Source organism: Narcine bancroftii, chromosome 5 (genome assembly GCF_036971445.1).
Source record: "Narcine bancroftii isolate sNarBan1 chromosome 5, sNarBan1.hap1, whole genome shotgun sequence".
Classification (NCBI taxonomy): Eukaryota; Metazoa; Chordata; class Chondrichthyes; order Torpediniformes; family Narcinidae; genus Narcine; species Narcine bancroftii.
In genome coordinates this window covers 61,973,467-61,992,678 of record NC_091473.1, presented here as the reverse complement: position 1 = coordinate 61,992,678, position 19,212 = coordinate 61,973,467, and the positions used below count along the sequence as shown (strand labels likewise).

Below are 19,212 nucleotides of genomic sequence, written 5' to 3'. Positions count from 1 at the left end.
GGTGGAAATAGGAGTTCTCCTTGCAGCAACTCGTTCTCTATCAACTTCATTCATATAACATACGACCTTATCGATGTTTGAGCTACTGTTCTACTGCACTGACCACACCAAAACAGCTTCACTGATATTGAAAAAGCCAGCAACACAATACAGTCTGCAGGAAACTTTCACCCTACCATTAATTCAAAATTATGTTGTTTCAGACATGTGACCTGCTCTAATGATATTGAATGGTGGGAGGAAACCCACACAGACATGTGGAGAACATACAAACTTCTTGCAGACAACCCCTGGATTCAAACCCCGATCCGGTCCCAATTGCTGGCACTGTAAAGGCTTTGTGCTAACCTCTACACCAACCATGCCATCCTTGGGGGTACGTTTCTCACTATCCTCCTCAGGTTTGTACACATCTATCATGTCTTCCCTCAGCCTCTTTTGCTCGAAGGAAAACAGAGTCATCTTATCCAATCTCTCCTCATAAATGAAACATCCTGGTAAACCTCCTCTCCAGTGCCATCATATCCTTCCTCTAGAGCAGTGGTTCCCAACCTTTTACTTTCCACTCACATACCACTTTAAGTATTCCCTATGCCATAAGTGTTCTGTGATTAGTAAGTGATTGCTTAAGGTCGTATGTGAGTAGGAAGGGAAGGTTGAAAATCACTGCTCTAGACCCAATTATTACTGAAATATTTTGCTTGAGAAAAATTGTCATTGGCCCATTTCCTTTGGAGTTATGAAAATGTGCACGAAACGAATCAATTTGGAATGATTAAAACGGTGGTTTTCAAACTTTTTCTTTCCACCCACATACCACCTTAAGCAATCCCTATTAATCACAGAACACTTATGGCATAGGGAATACTTAAAGTGGTATGTGAGTGGAAAGTAAAAGGTTGGGAACCACTGCTCTAGTGCTTAGAACTGTAAACGGAATTCCAGCTGTGGCCTCACTAAGGAATATCTCCTGTTTCTAACTGGAACTGTTCCAACAATTCTCTTCCAATCTCTTGATATCTGGCAAAGTCAAAGTGAGGTCTTGATATCCTTCCCAAAGTGTTGCCCCAGAACAAAAAAGACCACCTGCTTGTGGAATCTTTTCCTCTTTTAATATAGATCCTTAAATAATTTTACCAGCTGATGAACTTGTCCCTCTGCTTTGAAAGAGGTGAAAGACATAGTCTCTGCTTCGGCACATTTTCAAAGTTCCAACGTGGAGCTCCATTGCCTTCTCCTTAATCTTCCTCACAAACAGTAACAGCTTTGAATGAGAATTTGCCTATCATTCTTCCTTTAATTTACCTGCATCCTCAGGAAATGCATCACTACTGTCTGATCCCTCTTTGAACTTTGTATCACATACAAACTTTGACATTCAGTACCCCCATGGCTAGGACATAAAAATACACACAAAAAAAAATCACGATAATGGTAAAATGTACATCAGTACCGAAAGTTTTACTTGCAACAGCAAAACAGGTACTTTGTTGAAACTATAACAGTATACTTAATTGAATTAAAAGAGACAGTAAATACAATAAATAAATACAGCCCCCATCTTGACAACCTTTGGTTCAGAAGTACAATTGCGTGTCCTTCCTGGTGGCATCATTGTGTAGGCCAGAAGCTGCTAAACATCAAACTGGAAGTCTATAAAAACAGCTGAGAGGATCACTGGGGTCTCCCTTTCCTCTATTGACGACATTTACCAGGTGCATTGCCTAAATAGGGCTCGAGGAATTATAGAAGACCATTTCCGTCCAGTTCCAAGTATCTTCAACCCACTACCATCAAGGAGATACAGGAGTATCAAAATGAGGAATTCCAGGCTGGGTAATAGCTTCTTCCCCTAGACAGTGAAACTGAGGAAACTGTAACCCTGTAAATCGTCCCAAATATTTATGTATTTATATTTATTTTGACTATGTATGTGGTCATTATTTACTATGTATTGTGTTTGTGTGTACTCCATGATCCAGAGAGATGTTTCATTGGGTTGTATGTGTATAATTAGATAATACACTTGAACTTAAAAAAATATATAAATAAATATTCAGTTTTTCTAATGCAAAAAAATTGACTTTGCCATAGTGCACCTTCTGCCCTAAGGTAGCATGAGAAGAGGTTGTGACCAGGCTGATGGATGTCTTTTATGATGTTGGCGACCTTCATGAGGCAGCACTTTAAATAGATACTTTCAATAGATAGGAGGTCGGAGCCGATGATGACCTGGGTATGTTTGTTACATTCTGCACTCTTCTGCATTGCTGGGCACTCAAATCACCAACTAAACTGTGATGCAACCAGTCAGTATACAATCTGTCAGTACAGAGCAGAAGTTGGGACACCACTACATACTTCTCAAGTTTGAAAAATGTGAGCTCTGTTCCTCAGCTAATTTATTTCATCTCACTCTTCAATTATGCTGATGAGTAGCTTCTTTTGAAGATTCACTTATTTCTGCCTCAAATCCATCTCTTGAGAGGATTTCCCCCCATGAGATTAAGCATGCGACCCTCTAATTGCTTGATCTACTTCATTTCCTTTGCTTAACCAAAAATAAGAACAAAAGTACTCAGCAGGTCAGGGAGAATTTAAAGAGAGAGAAAAAGAGGCAAGGTTTCATAGATTTATGGAAAACATGGGCAGGAATCGACCTTTCAGCTCTTCGAACCTGCACCACCATTCAATGAGATTTGGCTGATCGTACAACTTTATTTCTGCATTCACTCCATCTCCTTTCATCCCTTTAGCCAACAAGGCCACATCCATTGAACCATAGAAGACACAACATAGAAACAGACCCTTCAGCCCATCTAGTCCATGCCAAACTATTATTCTGCTTGGTCCCATCAACATACATCCAGACCATAGCCCTCCATACCTCTCCAATCCACGTACCTATCCAAATTTTTCTTAAATGATTAAATCAATCCCACATCCACCACCTTTGCTGGCATCTTGTTCCACACTCTCACCACCCATGAGTGAAGATGTTCCCCCTAAACCCATGCCCTCTCATTTTTGTCTCATTCAACCTCAGTGGAAAAAGCCTGTTTGCATTTATCCTCTATGTATATCCTCAGGATTTTGTATATCTCTATCAAATCTCACCTCCAGGGAATAAATCTACACTCCAGGGAATTAAGTCCTAACCTATCTAATCTTTCCTTGTAATTCAGCTCCTCACGTCCAGGCAACATCCTTACAAATCTTCTGTGCAATCTTATTGATATCTTTCCTGTAGGTAGGTATCCAAAGTGTACACATTATTTCAATGTCTTATCCAACTTTAACATTGGAACTCCTGTACTCAATACTTTGATGTATGAAGGCCATGTGCCAAAAGCTCTCTTTACGACCCTATTATCTGTGATGCCCCTTTCAGTGAATTATGTATCTGTATTCCCAGATCCCTCCGTTCTACTGCACTCCTCAGTGCCCTACTGATTACTGTGGATGTCATACCTTGATTTTTTATCCCAAAGTGCAATACCTTACACTGCTATTTTGCAGCCCTTTTTTCCAGCTGGTACAGATCCCCCTGGTCACAACCTCTTCTCACTGCAACCTTCAGGCAGAAGGTACAGAAGCCTGAAGACTCTAGGTTCTAGAACAGATTCTTTCCAACAGCTGTCAGGCTCTTGAATCTCCTCTCAATAGTACAATAAGAGAAGATACAAGAGGCTGATAGCTGTTGGAAATAAATCTGTTCTTGAACCTGGATGTGCTGGTCTTTAGGCTTCAGTATCTTCTGCCCGAAGGTAGTAGTGTGAAGATGTTGTGACCAGGGTGATGGGGTCTTTTATGATGTTGGCTGTCTTCTTGAGGCAGTGCCGCACATAGATGCAGTCAATGGATGGGAAGTCGGAGCCTGTGATGGACCTAGCTATGTTTACTACCTTCTGGAGCCTTCTGCATTCCTGGGCACTCAAATTCCAAAAATAAATAAGGGAAACAGCTTATGGAGGGGATAAAAAGGGTATGTCAAGGGAGGAGAAACCCAAGTTGATATGTATGTAGATGCTGGCAGATGGAACCAGATGGGGGAAAGTGATATCCTGGTAATGAGGGGGGAAAGTCAACAAAGGGAAAGAGACTCTGGGTGGACTCGTTTGAGTGGGCAAGAAGCACAGGGGGAGTGGATTACATGAAAAGGTAAACAATCTAGCATGACTTCCTTCATTTTTGGCTGTACATAGTGATCACGAATGATTCTTCGTAGACTTTGCAAAAATTCTGCTCCCTCTTTGCCCTTCACATTGCCACAATGTCAGCCAATATAAGAACTGAAGTCCCTCTGTCAATATTGTTCAAGGAGAATATAAATCACTTTCCACTCAAGCTGGTTTCGACATTGATTTTCCAAAGCAAGGTTGTGATGAGACTATCAGGGAACTGAGTGAGAGAAACTGGTGAGTGACTGTATCATTAAAGCCCTCTAATCCCTGGTGATTGAAAGACTCGATACATTTCCTGAACCTTTTTTCTCACCGTCAGCTTCTCTAGCTCTTCAAAAATGCCAGTGAGTCTCACAAATGTAATTCCTTGGAATTTAGTCCAATAGGATGATAAACACACCATGTTTTTTAAAAAATCTGCGAAGAGTGTAAAAACCTCTGGTACTTGGGAAAGTCAGTTGCTCCTGGTAGAAGGAAGGTAATTTGGGGGCTCCTTTTTAAAGACAGAATACTGGGCACAGTTCTGGTCAATACACCACAAGAAGTATGTGGTTGTGCAGGAAAGGGTGCAGAAGAGATTCACCAGGACATGGCTGGTTTGGAGGGTTTGAGTTATGAGAGTTTGGATATGTTGGGCTTGTTCTCCCTGGAGTGAAAAAGGCTGAGAGGTGACCTGATAGAAGAATAAAGAATGGTGGGACGTCACACCAGTTTTTGTATACAGTCTCAGCTCATACTTTCTGTTGAATGGAACTTTTCAGCATTAGATTCTATCTGCCATTTGTCCCCTATTTCATCAGTCTATTTTGTGAACTGATCCTGGTTTATAATACCAATGTTCTTTGAAATTAAACTATTTCCCCCAACCCGGGTCACAAGAATGGTGATCCTGACATTAACTCAGGTTTCTATTTTAATTTAATTTAGAGATCAGCACAGTAACAGGCCCTTCCAACCCATGAGCATGCACTGTATAAAAGCACCCATGTGATTAATTAACCTCCTAACCACGTCCGTCTTTGGAACGTGGAAAGAAACTGGAGCACCCAGGGAAACCTATGTGGTCACATGGAGAATGTACAAATTTCTTACAGGCAGAGGTGGATTTGAACCCAAGTTGTTGGTGCGGGGTATTAGCGCTGCACAAACCATGCTGTCAAATTCCTTATAATCACTCTCTTGTAACTCCCTTGCAATAGAAATGGGCTTGGTTCCAAAATCCCTGCCTACGAATGAGTAAAGGAAAGAGATTTTGTTCTAAGATCTCCAGGGATGCCAGAAGATGTTTACTCTGAAGGAACAATACCTGAAGTGGCTGTCAATATATTGGAAGTGCATAAAAAAATCTCGCCAGCGTTCAACATTGCAGACCAGCCTCCAGATGAACGGATAAATGCTTGTTTTGTCATGCTGCAGACACCATCAATTACTCTCACCCGCATCCACCAATGAAATCTTGTCTTTTGCCCTGTGCACCTCCCCCGCCCCTTCTTCCCTCCTCTCCTCTCCTGCCCCCCACAGTCTTTTTCAAGTGCCTGTCTGATTTTTGCTCATACCTTGCTTGTCGAAGGGCTCAGGCCCGAAGCGTTGGGTTATATCCCTCTGCTTCCTATAGATGCTGTACAACCTGCTAAATTTCTCAAGCCTTTGATGTATTGCACTGCAATCACAACATCTATAGACTTTCCTGTTTCACTCCAGTCATTGCATCACAACACGTTCTGCACTCCCTGGGTACAGCCACACATCCTATGTTGCATGGATCTCCCAACCCATTCATCTTCACAATGTGTTTCCTTCTCCCTGCATTATGTTGTGGGGGCAGGTAGGAGGGAAGGGGTTGAGTTGTGTAAAACACAACTGAATTTGGAATATTCAATCCTGACGATCAGCAGGTCTTAACAAACCAAACTTGCAGCATCAGCAAACTTAAGCTCTCTGCATCCACTGTGTAGGACGAACAGAGGTAGGAAGACACCACCTGTCCTAAAGCAGGTAGCTAAGCTAATTCAAGTCAAGTCACCTTTATTTGTCACTCATAGCATGTTCACACGGTAAAGATGAGATAGTGTTTCTCCAGGACCATGGAGCATATTCACATAAATATAGGTTAAAATAGAAGTTCAACACATTTAAAATATTTAAGACTTATAAATTAACATTCCGCAGTACCCAATCCCCAAATGTTCTGGGAGTAAAAAATCTCATGGCTTGGGGAACAAAGCTCTCACCCAATCTGGACATACAGGCCCAAGTGTTCAGGTCTGTCATGACACAATGACAATAGTTCATCCTAGATCCACTCAGGATTCAGGACGCTCCCCACCCCTTGCCCTCTACCTCCATAGTTTAACAGCATCATAGCAGAACAAATGTCAACAGCACCTCAACATTATACTATGATTGATGTACAACTGTGCTCCTTGTCCCAGAGGAGCAGGTCCACACCATCTTCGATGTACCAGGAGGAAAATGCCTTCAATTATAGAGCACCTTTAAAATACAGGACACCTCCAAGGTAATGAGTTCACTGTCATACACATTGTACAATGTGTATACGCACTGAAATTCTAACTTGCTGCAACTGAACAGGTACTTTGTTAAAAAGAACTACAATAGAACACATTAAATTCAGTTAAAAAGAAATAATAAATACAACAGATTGATAGATAATAAATATTCACAGATACCATGGTGCATTAAAAAAAAACCCTGAATAATGCAGAGTTCTTTTGTGATGTTGGTCTTCCAAACTCACCTCAGAGCAGCTGCTCAGTCCTGGTGGAGCACAGAGAATGATGTATTGGCAACAGGTCCCCATGGGTAATATTGACCAGCTTGTCTGATTTTACAAAGTGTTTGTTGGCCAGGATGGTAGGGAGAATGTTCTAGGTATCCATATCTCCATGAGTGACCATCAGCAAAACCCTATCCCATCACTACAGTGTGACCATCAGAAGAACCCCACAACCACTAGAAACTCGTGTAGAAGTGTCCTCGCTAGGATTCAACATTCCTCTCTGTAACTGGACTTCCTAATGGAAAGATCACAATCTGTCTGGGTCGATGGCAGAATGTCGCACCTCAGGGCCGTGTACTCAGTCTGCTCCTGTTCACACTACTGACTCATGAATGCATTGCCAGATCCATTTCTAACAGTGTCATTCAGATTGCAGATTACACAACAGTAGTTGGCCTCATCAGCAACAACGTTAAATCATATTGCAGAGAAGAGGTGGAGAATCTTGTGAAATGGTGCGAGTAACAACCTGAGTCTCAACAAGGCGAAGGAGATAATCGTGGATTCAGGAAGACCAGGAATGACCATCCTCTATTACACTTCAACAATTCTGTAGTAGAGAGAGTGGAGAGCACCAAGTTCACTTCACTAGAGACCTATCGTGGACACTCAACATCTCCTTACTTGTCAGAAGGCACAACAGTGACTGCATTTCCTGAGAAACGAGCAAGGATACTGGCCACCATTATGTCAACCTTCGATAGGAGCTCTGCTGACAGCATCCTGGCCGGCTGCATCATAGTGTGGTATGGTTGCTGCAAAGAAATGGATCTCAGGTCAATCCACAGGACCATAAGAGCAGCAGAGAGGATCACTGGAGTCTCCCTCTCCCCCCATCAATGTGATCTATCGCAATCATTGTCTGAAGAGGGTGTGCAAAATCATTGAGGATCCCTTCCACCCTACACAAGTATCTTTCAGCTGTACCCATCAGGAAAGAGATACAGGAGTATCACAGCCAGCACCACCAGGCTGAGAAACAGCTTCTTTGCATGGGGAGTAAGAATACTGAACAACCAAAGGATCTGCTCACATTAACCATCTGACACACTCTTATTTACTAAACAATATTGAATAATTTATTTACTAGTCAGCATTATGTGTTGTCTGTCTGTATGTGTGTTAATATCTGGTTGGGTGTCTACATGTTTTGCACCGAGGACTGGAGAAAACTGTTTCATCAGGCTGCACTTGTGCAATCAGCTGACAATAAATTTGACTTGACCACTACGGTGACCGTCAGCTGAATTTTACCCCACCACTACAGTGGGACTCTGATATACTTCATTGCTTGGGTTGTTCACCCTTACATGAAGACATTACACCCTGGAGAAGTTATAGGATTGAAATCCAAGTCCAGTACATTTGGGCCTCACTGCTGTCAATCTCCTCAGAGAGCAGTGTTCTTTTTTAACGACAGTCCTGTTTCAATTTTGTTGGATTACTGTTTTATTTCAGATTTAAAAAAAACATGAATGGAGACAAAATAGACTCCAACTGATGAATGCAGAATTGGGTGAAGTTGTTTGCTTGCATGCTGGATTTGGGAGGACAGTGTGCTGACTGCTCCGTGGTAAGGGGTGAGTGATGAGGTCAGTCTGCAGACATGTACACAGCTTGGAAAGGAGGAGGTATAACTGAGGAAATGAGCAAACCCTTGCGGTTACTGGAATATAAACAACCAGCAGAGTGGACCACTTGATAAAGCACAGAGTCTGACTGTAATAAAGTACGATGATTCAGGAGCCCAGCTCCTGCACAGGCAGAATGATACACGACAGGGCATGTAGGCTGCGCACGGTGCAGGATTACTACCATTATTAGAATGCTGATTGAATTGGCTTTTCATCAACTCCGTGACCTTGTAGCTCCGCACTCTGCTTCTCCTGGTGAGCAGCACAGCTGCAACTGAGAATGTCTCACCCCTTCAGTTTGACAAATTATTTCACAGTGACTGGATGGATGCAAATGAGTCGGCCTTTGCTGGAAAACACTACTTCGTGTTCATGAACCACCTCAAGGCAAGTCAGTCTGTCACCTCAATTCCACTTCTCATTGCCACAGCAACATGTCTGTTCATGGCCTCATGTAGTGCCAGGTTGTGGCCACACGAAAATTGGAGGAACACCACCTTATATTCTGTCTTGGCCATCTCCAACCACACAGTATCAGGGTCGATATCTCTACTTTCTGGTACCCTCCTTCCCCCAATTTTCTTCTCCACTCCCCCTCACTTTCCCTTATCCCTTTACCCTCTTTCCTCCATCTCTTTCCACTCTCTGACTCACATCACCTACCAGTCATCTACCCCACCCTTGCTCTAGCTCCCTATCCCTTTCTCTTCCTTTCCATCAGAGGGTATCTTTCTCAGCCCTCTGTCCCTTCCCCTGATCACCTCTTAGCTTTTTTCTTTCCCCTCCCATCTACATTGACCAATTACTGCCAGCCTGTGCTCCTCTGTCCCCACTCCCTGCCCTGCCCACACCTTCTTTGAGCTGTTGCTCATTTCTTGCTGATCCTGATGATTGGTCACGGCATGAAACATCGACTGCTTAATGCTTTCCACTGGTGCTGCCTGACCCACTGAGTCCCTCCAGCACCTCGTGTATTCTCCAGTTCTCCTGCAGCATTTCCCTTAGTCTGTCAAATTACCATCTATTGAGTGACAGGGATCAGATAGCTACCAGCTGAACACAACCCAGTTAGGCCAGTCTCACTCTCTTCTCCCCACTTCAGATGGGCAGAAGATACATGGGTTTGAAAACATCAACTTTCAGATTTAAGGATAGTTCCTTTCCTGCTGTTATCAGACTTTTAAATTAACTGCTCTCTGGTAAAAGATGATGCCCTTGCACAGTTTAACGACACTTTGCACCCTGTTTATGTACTTTTCCCTATATCCTGCACTATTTAATTTGTTAAAACACCACTCCTTACACAGCAGTCTATCTATTTATTTATGTTATTATTGTATTCCCTGCTATATGAGTTAACTTGCTTGGATAGCACGCAAAAATAAGCTTTTTACTGTTTTTCAGTTCACACGATGAAAAACAATTAAATTTAATTCTCCAAGACTGAAAAGAAAGTCAAAAAAACTCCAGAATTCTGGTGCATCCATCAATAGATAGCTACCCTTGGCTTTAAGTGATTCCAAAAGACTCATAGCCAAAAAAATTAACTTGCAAAAGTAAAGTTTGCAGATACTGTGGTTGAAGTAAAAACACAACACTGGAGAAACTCAGCTGGTCAAACTATGTACTTTATGTAGCAAAGATAAAGATACATAATCAATGTTTTGGACTTGAGCTCTTCATCAAAGTATGAAAAAATGTCATCAGGTGCCCAAACAAATTGGTAATGGGGGAGGGGGAAAGAGCACAGTCCTAAAGGCAGGAGGTAATAGGTGAATAAGGGAGGGAGGGCACATCAGCAAGCAGGGGGAGGAGGGATGGCTCTGTGAATGGAGAGGGAAGGGGGTGGAGAGCTGGAGGAAAGAAGACAAAGGGAAAGGGAAGGGAGGGAGAACAAAGAGTAGTCTAGCAGAAACTGGATAAATCAATGTTAATGCCACCCGGTTGGAGAGTGCCCAGACAAAAAAATCAAACATTGCTCCTCAATTTATGGGTGGTTTTGGTGGGATAGTACATGAGGCCATGGACAGATATGTGAACATTGGGGTGGGGCAAAGTATTGAAGTGGTTGGTAACTGAGAGATCCCTGTCACTGATTTGGACAGAGCGAAGGTACTCAGAAAAGCAATCTCCCAGTCTGAGCCCAGTCTATCCGATGTCGAGAAGGTCACAGAAGGAGAACCAGGTGCAGTAGATAACTCCTGTGGACGCACATGAAGCGTTGCTTCACCTGAAAGGTCTGTTTGGGGCCCCGAATGGAGGTGAGGGAGGACAATGGATGCAAGTGTGGGGTGATTTGTGGGGAGGGATGAATGGGTGAGAGAGTCACGGAGGAAGTGGTTCCTATGTAAGGAAGAGAGGGGAAGATGTGTCCTGTGTGGGGAATCATATTTTTGGTGGTGGAAATTACAGAGGATAATGTGTTTGATGTGGAGGCTAGTGGAGTGGTAGGTAAGGAAAAGGGGAATCCTGTGTTTGTTATGTCTGGTCGGGGGCAGATGGGGACAAAGCAGATGAATGGGATATGGAGAAGATGCAGAAAAGGGCTGAAGTTGACGGTGGTGGTGGGTAGCCATGTTTATGGAAGAAGGCGAACATTTCAGGTGATTTAAACTGAAAAACCTAATCTTGGGAACAGATGTGGCGGAGATGGAGAAACTGTGAGAAGGGAATAGAATCCTTGCAAGGGACTGGATGTGAAGAAGTGTTGTCTGTAAGGAGTTTCCAGGTTATCCCCAGGTTTTCCCTGGGGATTCCAGTTTCCTCCCACCATTTGAAACATTCCAGGGGTGAAAGTTAATTGAGTGTAAATTGGGCGGCACAGACTTGTGTGCCAAAATGGCCTGTATGTCTAAATAATTTTTTTTTAAATGCAGTCAATGTAGTTGTGGAAGTTGGTGGGTTGTAAAATATGTCTGTGGAAAGGTTATCTCCTGAGATGGAGACTAGAGAGATCAAGAAAAGGGAGAGTGTTGCCAGAGATGAACCAGGTGAGTTTGAGATCGGGGTGGAAGTTGGCAGTGAAGTGGATGAAATTGTTGAACTCATCATGGGGTATGAGGCAACTGTGATGTAGTCATTAATATAGCAGAGGAACATGGATTTCTGCACAAAGCCCACAAACAGGAAGTAGCTGGGACCCATGCGGGTAGCCATGGCTACTCCTTTGATTTGAAGAAAGTGGGATGAGTCAAAGGAGAAGCTATTAAGAGTGAGAACAAGTTCTTCCAGGTGGAGGAGGGTAGTCATGGAGGGTGACTGGTTCGGTCTCTTGTCAAAAACAAAGGGCTTTGAGATCTTCTGTATGGGGAATGGAGGTGTAAAAGGATTAGCATCCATCACATCTGTAATTTCAACCACCTACAACAGGATCCGACCTCTAAACACATCTTTCCCTCTCCTCCTCTCTCTGCCTTCCAAGGGACCTCTCCCTCTGTGACTCCCTTGTCCACTCAATCCTGCCCATCAATTGCGCCCCCCCCCCCAGGCACCTTCCCCTGTAGCTGCAAGAAGTGCCACATTTGTGCCCACACTTCCTCCCTCACCACCAGTCCAAGCCCCAAATAATCATCCAGTGCATCCACTGGAGTTATTCACTGCATCCAGTGCTCCCACTGTGGCCTTCTCTACATCAGAGACATGTGGCACAGATGGGGAGATCGCTTCACTGAGCACCTTCACTCTCTCTGCATAAGTGGCAGGGATCTCCCAGTGGCCAGCCACTTCAATTCTGTGCTACACTCCCCTGCTCACATGTCTGTTCATAGCCTTGTGTACTATCCCACAAAGATCACTCGTAAATTGGAGGAACAACACTTGATTTTCCGTCTGGGCACTCTCCAACCAGATGGTATTAACATTGACCTCTCCGGTTTATGCTTGCCTACTCTCCGTTCTCCCTCTCTTCCCTTTCCCTTTGTCTTCTTTCCTCCAGCTCTCCTCCCTCATCCCTCTCTATTCACAGAGCCATCCTTCCTCCCCCTGCTTGATGGTGTGCCCTTCCTTCCTTATTCTCCTATTACTCCTGTGCTCCTCCCCGCCCCTCCCTCTCCCCATTACCATTTTGTTTGGAAGCCTGCTGACATTTTTTCATATCTGAAACGTTGGTTATGTATCTTTATCTTTGCTTTATAAAGTACACTGTTTGACCAACTGTGTTTCACCAGCATTGTATTACCTTGCAATTTGTTCACAGTAACGTGGCAGGGACAGGAGAAGGAAATGCACTGCATAAAAGGCAGTAGAAAGCTAAATCAATCCTGATTTCATCAGGGGTATGTACTTGAGAGGGGAACATGTATTGTAGAGTATGGGGAAGGTGGGTCTAATTGGATAGCACCTTCAAAGTCACAGCTTTACTGGCCTTATGAGAGGTTTTGAGAATACAAACAGAGAGGTTACTACAGTTGTGTAGTGCCTTGCTGGGATCATACCTTGAGTACTGTGTACAGGCTTGGTCTCCTAATCTCAGGAAGGACATACTTGCTATTGAGGGGGTGCAGCAAAGGTTCAGCAGTCTAATTCCTGGGGTGTCAGGACTGATGAATGAAGAAGGATAGAAACTAGGGTTACACTCACTAGAATTTAGAAGAATAAAAGAGTTATCTCAATGAATGTTCTGGGTGCTGGGTAAGTCCCAAACAAGGGGTCACAGTATAAAGATAAAGGGGAAGTCATTTAGGAGTCAGATGAGGAGAAGCATCTTCACAGAGAGTTGTGAACTTGTGGAACTCTGCCACAGAGAGTTGAGACCAGTCATTTTGAGAAAGTTGATTTTAGATTATAATAAAAATGGAAGTTTAAAATGTTGACTGGAAGAGAAAAGGAGGGCTGCATTTGTGGGGTGCATTTCTTTCTTGTTATCAGCTTGGGGGCTGATGAGGAGCTCCTTCTTTTGTCAGATGGTGTGAGACTAACTAACGAATCCTGACAGAACTTTGGGGTGTGTGTGTACTTGTATGGAGCAGTCAATTTGAATGTTCAAGCATCCTGGAAATTTAAAAAAGCATAAATAAGATGATATCACAAGTCACGAATGAGACTCCTTTATAGTAAGATAGAGGTTCACTTTGTAGTAACGTAGAGGCTCATGGCAGTGCTTCTTGCTGAAACAGAGTTCTCATGCATTGCAAAGTTTGTTTCTGCAGCTGTATTTATGTTTGCTTTGGAGCAACCTCAAGTCCACTTCAAGAATTTAACGTATTCAAAAATGAGTTGAATGTGGACCTTATGGCTCAAGGGATGAAGTGGGGTGGAGAGAAAGCAGGAATAGAGGACTAAGGTTGCAGGATCACCCACAATTTTATTGTATGATAGTGTAGCATTGAAGGGCTGAATGGCCTACCCCTCCACTTATTTTCTCTGATTCTATGATTCCATATACAGTTCAAGCAACCGACAGTCTCAAGGAACTGGAAAAAAAGTCACATAAAATAAATAGGTAAAAAAGGAGGACATTTAAAATTAGCGCGCCTCGCCGTTAGTTTGCTAAACACTCAACACATAACCTCAAGCAACCAGAAATTTAACTTATCAGGCATTTACCAATCCCCCATAGGTACTGGATACCAAGGGTTTTTACCAGGGATTTCAATTACTCCAAATCAGGACAGTACAGAATAAAATGTTGTTCACTGTTAATTAAAATTTCCACTTGAAAGAAAATCGAAGATAGATGTAGAGGATGGAGCTGCAGACCAGTGTGGGAGCACACTCACCATAAAGAGTGCTGACACTAAACATTTAATTGTCTAGGAAGCACTGTGTAATCACTGAAGAAGGAAGAATTAGAATCAAGGTAGAATTTTGATGCATGACAATAAACTCTTTATCATGATGAAGTAAAAGCTAATTATTTGCCATTTCATCTGCAGGAAAGTGGACATCAACTGGCCACATAAGTCTTCAGATGGTGGAAAGCGGATTTCAAAGTGTCTTGTGGAGCTCTTGCTGGCTTCCTGCACCCCAACGCATGTGCACTGCTCATCCCCAATCAGTGTACTAATCAGAACGGAGACCCCTTTGGTACCTATCCCTGTGACAGCAAGAAGTACTATACTTGCATCTACACCTCCTCCCTCACCACCATTTGGGGCCCTAAACACTCCTTCCAAATGAAGCAACACTTCACTTATGAATCTGCAGGGGCCATCAGCTGCATTTGGTGCTCCCATTGTAGTCTTCTCTTCATTGGAGTCTGGGCACAGCCTGGGAGATTGCTTTGTTGAGCTCTTTCGCTCTGTCTGCAGCCAGAACAAGGACCTCCCAATGGCCAACCATTTTAATTCCACACACCATTGCCACACTAACATATCAGTCCTTGGCCTTATGTACTGCCATATCAAGGCTACCCACAAATTGGAGGAACAACCCTTTATCTGGGAGATCTGGTTTCCTCGCAACATTAAAAAACATATCGGGGGTGTAGGTGAAGTGGTTATAATTGGGTGGCACAGGCTCGAGGGCCGAAAGGGCCCGTTACTGTGCTCTCTGTCTAAATTACAATTAAATTTATATTCTGTCTTGATAGTCTCAAACCAGACACATCAATATCAACCCCTTATTTCCGTTAACCCCATTCCCCAGTCTTTTTCCCTACCCCTTTGTATCCTTGCCCCAGCTCTCCAACCCCTATCCTGCCTACCATCTTTCAGCCCTCTGCCCTTGCCACCTATAATTTTTCAGCTACATTCTCTTCTACCCTGTAAAACAAGAAAATCTGCAGACACTGTGATTGTAGTTTACACAAAAATGCTGGAGAAACTCAGCAAGTTACGCTGCATTCTTTATGTTGCAAAGATACATATCCAATATTTCAAGCCTGAGCCCTTCATTGAGGTATGAGCAAAATGCAGGCAGGCACTTAAATAAAATGGTGGGGGGGAGGGACAGGAGGAAAAGCACAGGCCCACGGGCAAGAGGTCATAAGGGGATATGGATGGGAAGGCATAAGAGAAAAAAGCTGAGAAATGATAGGGAGAGGGGATAGCTCTCTGAATGGAGAGAGAAGGGAGTGTGAGCTGGAAGAAAGGAGACAGAGAGATGGGGAACAAAGAGAGACGGGAGTGGCCTAATGGAAACCGGAGAAGTACCTCTTACCTGTTATCCTGTGCCCCTCCCCTTTCCACTTCAACCTCACCACCCATCTTTATATTCATGCATCTGCCTGATTTTTTGCACTACTGAAGGAGGGTTCAGGCTCGCAACGTTGGTTACTCTATACTTCCCATGGATGCTGCATGACAAGCTGAGTTTCTCCAGTACATTTGTGTACTGCATTCGACCCCAGCACTAAGTTTTTTCTTTTAGCACTTTTACAAATCATTTGCATTATTCCCAGTACAAATGTCAAAAGCTCTCAATGGGGTACATCGACTCCAACCAAGAGAAATTGTACCACCACACAGGACAGCAATAAACTTCAGAATGGCAACTAAATTACAAGTTATATTCTCCATGGAAAAAAGTAATCTCGCTTGGGCCATAGGATTTGAAGAATCTGAAGGCTGGGGATACAAACTGCTTAGAAGTAAGTCAAGTGAATAAAAGTACAGTAACAAGCAAGCCTCAAACTATAGTTCTAGTAGAGAGAGAGAAGGCTGAACAAGTAGTAACACACTTCAGGTACCACACCCATGGCTAACGATGATACAATGGAACCCAGTTATAATGAGATAGTTGGGGTCCAAAAAAACCATATCGGGGTTGCGCTAAATCAGGGATCATGAAAAACAGTAGTTTCGAAAAATAAAGAATACATGTACAATACCTGTATTTACAATCATCTTTTTATTTCTTAAAAAAGCAATCAAATGTTTGTTGCCTGAATGCAGCATGCACTAGCTGCAAGCAAAATCCAAAATGCTTCCGAGCTGGAGGATTTTTATGTGGTCCACATCCTGGGTCTCCAACCAACGCAGACTAGCCTCGAGGTACTCAGTGGGTTCAGACACTTTTGGGGATGGGGGTGAAGGCTCCTCATTATCATCCTCCTGTGGTTCGGGATCTGATGCTATAGTAATGTTACAGATAATCTCGGAGCCCATCAGGTGCTCATATGTTGGGCAATTGTCTTTGGCAGAGAACCACTGGTGTAAGTCCTCTTTTCTCATTTCAAATAGCCTCTCTGCCTCACACACCTCTTTCATCTGTGAAGCCTTGCTCACCATCATCTTCCACGGTGGAATTCCATGATGAAAAGGCTGGACCCAGACCCTTCTCCCACACACGAGGAGCTGACTGCTGCCCAGCCCTTCCCACCTAAGTGGCAAACTTCCTTAATGTTCATGCTTTTCAGATAGTCTTCCAGCGTTGTTGATTCGTATACAATTCTACAAATTAATTCATGCCTGTAATTCTGCTTGAACACAGAGATGATCCCCTGATCTAGGGGCTGGATCTTAGATGTAGTGTTGTTTGGGAGGTAAGAAACTTGGATCTTTCCATCGTGGCTTACTAGGCTGGCAGCTGATGAATGGGCAGGACAGTGCTCAAGCAAAAGAAGAGCTTTGAGTTCTAGATTTTGAATGCACAAATAAGCGCAGACAGCAGAGGCAAAAGTTTTGTAAAACCAATGTCAAAGATGACATTGATCATCCAAGCAATGCTGCTAGGTGTGTATTTGAATGGTAATTACTTCACGTTGACATGGTAGAAACAGCAGGGTGAACAAAATTTGCCAATCGTGAGCATTTTTAACTTACGTGTTCCAGTCTTGTTAACACAAAACAACAATGTCACGCAATCTTTGTATTGTTTGGGCCCTTCACGTCAATGGGCTTCAGGTTTGCAAGACAGTGTGCAGTCTAGGATAATCTTGTAGCAGAGGCCTGTTTCGTCACAGTTGTACACTTGTTCTTCCATATTGCCACCTTCTTCTAAGAGTTTTTTAGTTCTGCCAGGTATTCGCTACGATTTTCTCCAGACACTAACACTTGAGAAATCCCATGACGGCGTTTAAACCAATCTAGCTATCCATTGCTAGCTTTCAACTGTGAGGTTTCTCTGTTGATCAGCTGGTCAAACTTCTTGGCTTGAGCTTTGAGAATAGGCCTGGAAATTTGAAGGCCTTCTGAGTGCACTTGAACTCATACAGGGAGTCATCGAGGCTGACTTAAAAAGTTGGTTTGAAAAAAATAAACTCATTATGTTGGTGTAAAAGATGTGACTTGACAACACTGTCAGTGCAACACAATTGTGGTAACTTCCAAATAAAATCACTTGGTTCTTTTTATTTTCATAACATGATTTTGCTCTTCCGGTGTTTCTCTGTTGTTTCTCTTTTTTTTTAAACTGTTGTTATCCTTGGTTAACATTATAATTATATATTTTTTGACCAGTCTTATTATCATCCATTCCAAATGATCTCATTGGCAATGAGAATTCCAAATGATCTCAACAATCATGTATCTGTCCATATCCCTTAACTTTTTCAGTTCAGTAGTGAGCAAGACCTGTTGTATATTCACAATGAGCAGACCAACCAAGCAAAAGGTTCGCCAATATTCAGTGGCGTCCTGTTGTACACGATGAACATTCACCTTTTTGCCTATTATGCCAACAGACTTTGACAAATGAATCAATGAAAGTAGGCCATCTTGAAGCTCATTTGAGGGTATATCCTAGCCCATGTCAATTCGAAATTGGAATATTTTAAATCACTGAGAGATAAATCTGAAAATAGGTCAAAAATCACTTCATTATTCGCTGCGCAAACTACAGCCCTGAATCGTACCCTTGAAGCTAGCTATGAAATTGTTCTACTGATAGCAAAACATGGGAAGAATCATACGATTCGGGAGGAACTGATTAAACCCACAATATCATTGTTTCTCAAGATAGTTCTACAAAAGGATGACAAAGATGTCCGAGCATTGCCATTGAGTAATAGTACTGTCTGCAACAGAATAGATGATATGGGTGAAGATGTTGAAAAGCAGCTTATTGAGAAGTTGAAATCATAAAAGTTCTCAATACAACTGGATGTATCTACTGTACGGGACAGTGAGGCTCTGCTATTGGCATACGGGAGATATATTGATCAGGAAGAGTTTTAAGAAGAGATCTTCTTTTGTGAATCATTAGAAACAAGCACTACAGCGGTTGATATCTACAGCAAGCTCAAAAATTATTTGGATGAAAATGAAATACCTAAAAGAAACATTGTATCTTACGCTGCAGATGGTGCATCTGCTATGATGGGTAAAAAAACAGCATGTTTAAAATTAATGAAGGATGAAAATCTAAACATGTTGGTTGTACATTGTGTAATTCACCAAGAAAACTTTGTTGCCAAGAAAGTTTCCCCTGTTCTACACGAGAAACTGCATTCTGTGATCAAGTGTATCAATATCATCAAAGCTAATGCCAAATGTGAACGTTTGTTCCAGCAGTTTTGTGTCGATAAAAATGCAGAACGCGTGATTATTGCTTTACACTGAAGAAACTGCTTCAAAGGGTTTATGGAACAGTTTGACCTCCTCACCGAGTTTTTGAAGGACAAACCTGAAATGAAGCTCTTGCTAACAACAGATGGCAAAGCTTATGTGAGTTACTTGATGGACATTTTTGAGAAACTAAGTACATTGAACAAGCA

The 19,212-nt window shown here is 42.7% G+C and overlaps 1 protein-coding gene across 8 annotated transcripts in view; it reads right to left on the bottom strand.

The window, feature by feature from the left end:
• The window catches only part of rabgap1l (RAB GTPase activating protein 1-like), a 458,975-nt gene that overhangs the window by 219,695 nt on the left and 220,068 nt on the right, over positions 1–19,212 (bottom strand). The window lies entirely within an intron of this gene.